This window comes from Hordeum vulgare, chromosome 4H (genome assembly GCF_904849725.1).
Source record: "Hordeum vulgare subsp. vulgare chromosome 4H, MorexV3_pseudomolecules_assembly, whole genome shotgun sequence".
NCBI classification, from domain to species: domain Eukaryota; kingdom Viridiplantae; phylum Streptophyta; class Magnoliopsida; order Poales; family Poaceae; genus Hordeum; species Hordeum vulgare.
Window position 1 is genome coordinate 281089172 of NC_058521.1, and position 7548 is coordinate 281096719.

Sequence of the window (7548 nt, forward strand, 5' to 3'; positions counted from 1 at the left end):
TGATCAAATGAATGATCCTGAACACCTACCTACGTCAGACATAACCCCACCGTGTCCTCGATCGGAGAAGGAACTCACGAAAGACACAGTCATGGTTACGCACACAGTTGGCATGTTTAATTTAAGTTAATTTCAAGTTATCTAGAACCAGTGTTAAACAAAGTATCCACGTTGCCGCATAACCGCAGGCACGGCTTTCCGAAAGATTTAACCCTGCAGGGGTGCTCCAACTAGTCCATCACAATTTACCACAAGCCGCATAGAAATCCTCAATCACGAAGCTCGCGATCTCGTCGGATTCCCTAGTGGAAAACCTCAACGCTGAGATTACCCAAAGCATCACCGGAATCCCGATGCACAAGATATCTCGTCAAAGGTAAACTAACCCAGCAAGGCCGCCCGACGTGTCGACGAACCCGATAGGAGCCGCATATCTCGTTCTCAGGACACGACGGATGGAACTAGCTACGAGTGCCAAACCTCGAGTTTCCTCGCGGTGGCCCCGCAGGCAGAACGTTTGGGACCAACACCATGAGCACTAGCCCCCCCTGTTTATGTAAAATGACTCCTCGGGTAGCGCTAACTCCCTATGCATTTCAATTTATCAAAATTATTATGTTGGGCAAATGTAGAACCAAAGTTGGGCCTTGCCAGACCAGCTTTAATCTAAAACGAATTATCAAGGGGGTCCCCATAACAACCCCGATCGTGTTAGGAGCGCTCGATTATGGAACATAACACCGGTAGCCGAAACTAAGGGGGCAAAGGTGGAACAAAACACCAGGCTAGAAAGGCCGAGCCTTCCACCTTTTACCAAGTATATAGGTGCATTAAATTAAATTGCATTAATATGGTGATATGACAAGGAACCCATGTTTTCACATGGAAGCAACTGCACCTGCAACTAGCAACACTAACACAGGGTTAAGGAAGCAGTAACATGGCCAACCAGTGGTTTGCTAGGTCGAACAGGTTGAAGGTTTCATGACATTGTTGAGAGGCTGATATTTAACATGTGGTAGGCAACGAGACATAATGGTAGAGACGGTAAAACTAGCATGGCAATGATAGTAATGGTATCTGGGGAAATGATCATCTTGCCTGAGATCCCGCTTGGAAGAAGAATGCCTCCATGAAGCAGACGAACCGACGTAGTCGAACAGGTCCTCACAATCCGGCGCGTTGCGGAACTCTATCGAGACGAAGCAAACCGGAAACGCAAATCAACACACGGAATTCACCACTCGATGCACAACACAAATGATGCATGAGAAGCTGAAAACATGCAAGTCATGGCATGACAGATCACACAATCAATCACTACACATTAAGTGAAGTTCAATACGCAACAATTTGCATAAAGATGAAACTCCACGTTTACCTATTTAGTTCTATCCCGATTATTTACACGACAATGTTAATGTTGTCAAACATGCAAGAGGTGAAGCGGAAATTAACCTACCTATCTAGACATTTTAAATGAGGTCGGAAATGACATATAGCACCTCCGAGACGACCTCACATGTTAATTAACAATTCTGTCCAGATCTAAACTAATGCCTTTAATTAGTTGTTAAACTGCAAAACAAATAGGTTCACATGATTCTACGCGTCAAGAGAAGCAATCTACACATAAAGAACATCTCCAACGGAGCTACAGGTCAAAAGTTATAAGCATCGCAAGATATGATGGCATGAATGCAATATGTGTGCAACGACGGTCACGAGCACTTCAAAACAAACAACCAGCAAGAGAAAATGAAACTACACGAGATTCTAAGCAAGTTTCATGTAGGACACGATCAAATCAGAGCTACGGTTCGAAAACTACGAGCAAAACAAGAAATCACTACAATCTGCCAAAATCAGCCACATAGCATTTTCTACGCCCCACAACTACGAGCTACACAACTCCGATATGCTCAAGCAAGTAATGGCACGAAAGAGGGCAAGAAGCACTACTACAAACAACTAACAACAATTAGCATGGCAGCAAGGAACACTAGGGAAAGAAGTCACAAAATGGCTTCCCACACACTATTTCGGACATGGTGAAAATTACACCTTATGAAAGTGCAGTTTTCGATCTGAAGCAATATTGACAGCAAAAAAACCTATAGCTACGGGACTTCAAATGGCATGAAACTTTACAGCATGCTAGAGAAACACAAGGGGTACAACTAACTCCATTGGACAAACCTCAAAAGAGCTACAAAACACAAGATGCAAGCAAGACAAGACAGCAATAAAATATAACAGATTCCAGACTTAGAAATATTTCAGCTCCTCCAAAACAGCACTATTTCTAGAAACTTGAGAGCAATCAAAACACACCAAAACAAGCATTTCTATTGCAACTAAAAATACCAGGGGCTAGTCTAAACACCCAAGAACAATTCCCTAGTTGACAACTTAAGCAACCGGAGCACGAAATAAATCCTACGAAAAAGACAAGAGGGCAAGATGGCAAAATACCGCACGAACTAACTTACTCAAAAGCTAAAACTAATTGCACAGAACAACCCAATGGATTTTTCTACCCCAAAAACATATAAAATATGTGGGGTTGCGCAACAAAATAATGCCACACGAAAAATGCGAGAAGATAACGTATAAACTACCGGCAATCCCTACACGCAAAAATTCCAACGACAACTGTAAAATACATGGAAAATAGGTTCCTAAAACATGGGCATTTATTCTACGGCATACGGGCTATACGGTCTTGCGCGAAAAATAAATACGGAACGAAACCTATTGGGCCAGTACGTTACTCTAGGCAAACGGTGGGTCAAACCTCATCAAACATTTATGCAAGTTGCAAAGACGGATACTATGCGAAATTCTACATCAAATCCATATAAAGATCACCTCGATCCGACTTACGGAATGTAAGTTACGGGGGTTTTAAAATAGCTATTTTCTGGAATTTATTAATTCCGAAATATAACTAATATCTAATGGGCCGGATCTACTACTTGGCCCAACAAAACTAGCACAACAACAAAAAAAATGCACACGCGCAGGGGAGTGCTCACCCTGGCCACTTGGGCCGATTTGGGAGGAGGGAGCTTCGGGCCGGTGGTTGGTGGAGCTGGTCCTGGGCCGGCCGGTTCCTGAGCCGCTCCAGGAGGCCGAGCGGCGAGGCACCATCTGGGCCGCTGGGGCGCTGGAGGCCCAGGTTGATCGCGCTGGCGAGGAACGAGCGCTCTCGTCCCTGACCTATGGACGAAACCGAGAACGAGGCGATGTCCAGGCGAGGGCCGGCCAGCACGGAGGCGCTCCGGGAGGCGGATCCGGCGGGGCGGCGGGCGGGAGATGGCGGGGCCGGCCGGATCTGCCCGGATCCGGGCCGGGGCGGCGACCCGAGGCAGTGGAGAGAGCCCAACGAGGAGCTGCCGAACGGGAACCCAGGTGGCAGCGGCTTCATGGCAGAGGCCGGCGGCGAGGTAGGCACGGCGGCGCGGCGACGCGGGCGAGTTCCTCGGGCGGTGATCCGGCCGGTGGTGGGCTCCGGCGAGGGCAGGGATTGCTACGGTGGCTGGCCACCTCGGGCAGGGGAGGATCTACGGGCAAGGGAGAATCTCATGCGGTCTCCCGGACATTGTCCACTTGGGTGGACATTGTCCGGTAGGTGAGATTTGGTGCTATTCTAAGCCATTAGATGCAAATCCAATGGCCAGATTTGGTTAGAGGATAAGGACTGCGGGATTTAGAGGGTTAGGCCTAGCAGGTGGGTTTTTTTGAGGGGGGTGGCTGCAAAATAACTAGGGAAAACCCTAGTGAAGTAAGAGGAGTCTCTCTGGGATTGTTACTTATATAGGGTTGGTCTCGGGAGGGGTGGACCTCGTACGTCCGATCGCGATCCGATGACCACGAACGGAGGACGTGGCTAGGTGGCACTACTGACCTGTGTAGATGAGCTATGTAGGGGTGAGAGATAAAACAGGCGGCGCGGCAACGAATTTTAAAACACCGAGAAACGTCTAATGAATAACCGAAGACGGTGCCACTACGGTCGACCGTTCGGGTACTAGACGGACTCCGATCGCGACGAAATTCGACACGAGGCCTGGCTATATTAAAATAAGACCGCACGTCAAATCTCAACCCGATCAGAGAAATTTTTACGCACACTTTAAAAATAGGGTTTTGACGGTGCCGCGGGCGCGTGCGTGTGCGGTCGGGCTCGGAACGGACAACGACGAGAACCGGCAACTAACAACATATGCATGTTTCGAATACGGGCGGCAACGGAGATGCCGATGCAATGCAGATGATGCACATGATGCGCTGATGATGCGACAAAAGAAAATAGACAAACGACAAAAACGAAATAGAAGGGGAATCTTCTGGAACATCGGCACAAGGCTGTCACATCCATGCCCCTCACAGGGAGGGAAGGGTGTGGCCTCGGTGGGTCTTGGACTTCCATTCTGCTGCTCTTCCCGGTAACCTACCATCACCGGCGTCCTCGATGCCCGTGCACAAGTCTGGGGCACACGGGACCCCAGTCATTAGTGCACCGACAGGAGCCCGTGGGCCTAGGGCACGCACGCGCGTGGGGTGTTGCTGGGCTAGGAACAAAGTAGTGCATGGCCTTCCTCAGCACGGGAATCTGTAGCTTTGGAGCCGTTGCTGGGCTAGGCCCAAAGTAGTGCATGGCCTTCCTCAGCACGGGACTCTATGGCCCATCCCCAGTGGCGCATCAAACCCGCGAGGTGGAGAAGTGTCCGCACATTAGCCTGCCCACCTCCCAACGCGTTACTGCCACGCGTGAAGCATGCACAGTAAAGGTCAAGCAAGTGGCGTTCGTGGCCATAATGGCTGTAGTCGTGGCAGGGCCCGCCCCCGCATGCATTGGTGCAGCAGGGCGGTTCCCTATTCGCCCGTGATCATGGGTGATTGGGACAGAGGGGCGGTGGTTTCTGGAGTGAGGGGAGCTCGCCCCCCGCTCCTCGCCCTATAAATTACGGAGTTTGTGAGGGGGGTTTGCTCATCCAGCAGCTCCGGGAACATCCACCACCCCTAGCTTGCGTCTGTAGAATCTTTTCTAGCTTCAAGTGGCGCTAGCCCCTAACCATGGCTATGGGACGAGGGAGACCACCATCGGCCGCCAAGGCGGCAAGTGGATCCCACTCGGATCGTGCCATAGCTTCACGGGGTGCAGCTGCGGAGGGCCGCACGAGCGTGTGCGGTGGCGGAGAGGCGAGGAGCAGCGGTCGCCGTGGAGGCCGTGGCCGGGGGAGGCGGAGTGCTACTCCAGCACCTCCGTCTTCTCCCGGGCTTGGCGGGCACTCGGACGGGATGGCGCTGGAGTTCGTCGTGGAGCTGCACGGCGTCCAGCAGAGCCATTTGCATCTCCCTCGGCCATGGAGGCCGCCAAGCCCCCTGTCTTGTGGTTCCAGGCATATGGTTGCTCCCACGGTGCTATGCAAGTGCACACGGAGTACCCGCAGCGCCGCTCCATGTTGCTTGGGCGGGGCTGGAAATCCTTCTCCCATGCCCGAAGCCTCGAGGATGGGCATATCCTCCGCTTCAAGCTAGCGGAGGATAATATGCTACCCATCAAGTTTTACGGGCGCTCAGGTGTGCGTCTCGGCTCCTGCGAAGAGAGCGCGAGTGGCGCTGAATGTCCCTCCTCGAGCGATAGCGACGAGGAGAACAACAACGATGGTGGCGCTCTTGGCACGTCAGGATCTCGGGGGGCCAGGTCGGAGTACGACTCCCCGAGCTCCGACTAACTGCCGGCCCTGCCGTTGAGGCCCGCTCACGTCTCTCCCCCACCCGGTGGAGTTACTCTGCAGGAGCCCGCATCGAGGCCTCGTCTTTGAGGAGGTGAAATCGCGGGCTCTAGCTTCTTCATCCCCTCAGGTTGCCCTGTCTTGAGCCCCTGTTCTCCTCCGCGTAGTGCTGGTCCAGGAGAAACCAGCCTAGGTTGCGCCGGGGGTAGTCCCGCTTTTTGTCTTCTTGAAGTTCTGTCCGGCGAGCATGTCCCTCGCCGAAAGACAGTGTAATAGGTTAGAGTACCAAAAATCATTCATGGAATATGTCTGAGTTTGTTTCAAACAAATGAATGAAATGTTGTTTCCCTTGCGTGTGATCCTTCTCCTTGAAGGATACGCCTTTTGCATTTTCCGGAAGCTTGCCCGCACGACTGGTCCTGCCGCTAATACCTTGAGGAACGGATCCTTAGCAGCTCGCTTGAGGGGTCGTTACCGGCAAGGCTCCTTGCCGCACTTAGTGCAACCATTAGATCGTCGAGCGCACCTCGAGGCTAAATAAGGTGTTGTGTAGCCACGTAATCTATTGAACAGGTTCGAAACAATGAGAAGGCACTCTATGACCGTTGAGGTCATTGAACTAGTTCGAAACAGAACGAAGGCGCACTAATGCTCACAAGGTTTCATCTACGTGCAGGTTTCTCAAACAAGGTTTGGGATCTTCGAGAAAGGGAACAACCTATCTACTCTGAAATGTCATCCGAAATATTTATCACTTATCACTCGTGCCGCGACACTCCTCCTCGCGGCGCTTGGGGTCCTTTCTCGGGGCCTCAGATCCCCGCCAAGCAGGAGACTATACTCTTCCGGCAACTTCCTTTCCGGCAAGGTATTTGCCGACGGGTTGCCGGAGCATTACTCCTTTTCCTGTTTTTCCTGGCCGTGCTGACGGAGCCCCCGGGCGCACCTTTGGCGAAGACGTGATGCTTCCGGGGGGGAAAGCTTTCTGCTGGAGTGTGTGCCTGGGTTTCGGGGCCCGTATGCGCATTCTCGACGGTTATGCACCTCTCCGTGGAGGTGTGTCGGTCGGAGTATCCGCCAGACGCCTCGCCGGAGCCCCTAGGGACACCCTCGACAACAGTGCACTGTCCCAGAGCGGTGCGTTAGCCTAATGCCTGCGAGCTCGAGGTCTTCGTCCCCTAGCCTGCGTTCGCACAGCAGGGCGCTCGCGCAAGCGTTAGGAGGCCATAGCGAAATAGAGCGACCACCGCTGCGAGAGGTATCGCATCGAGGAGTCCCTTGATCGTTTGGCGGGGAGAGAGAGGTATCGCATCGAGAGTCGAACTAGCAATCAACACCGGCAAGGTGATTAAGTCTCTGATCCCCAAAATGTTCAACCCCTAAGAATTAGCTTTGGGCCTCCATTTATAGGCAATGAGGTCACCAACTGCGTGCTCACGGGATGCACAGTGAACAGTGTTCACCACTCTACTTCTTCGGTGGTGTTAGGGGTAGTAAATGCGTTGTGTGACCCCTGACCTGCCGGAAGATGGTTGCGACACGTACCCACGTGAAGCGACAGCGGGGCCTTGTGATGTCACACGAGGGATGTGATGGAGCGGTCGGATTGTGGTAGAAACTCGTGGGGACACGTGGATAGCGAACATGGGCTTGATGGCCTGAACCTCCATCGGGTGACTTGGTCACCTCCCCGGCAAGGACGGCTTGCCGTGAGCCTAGAACACTTTCCCGACAAGGAGGGCTTGCCGGGGGGCCTTGCCAGTCTGTGCAAGGCTTCCCGACAAGGAATCTTCCCGGGGTCTGC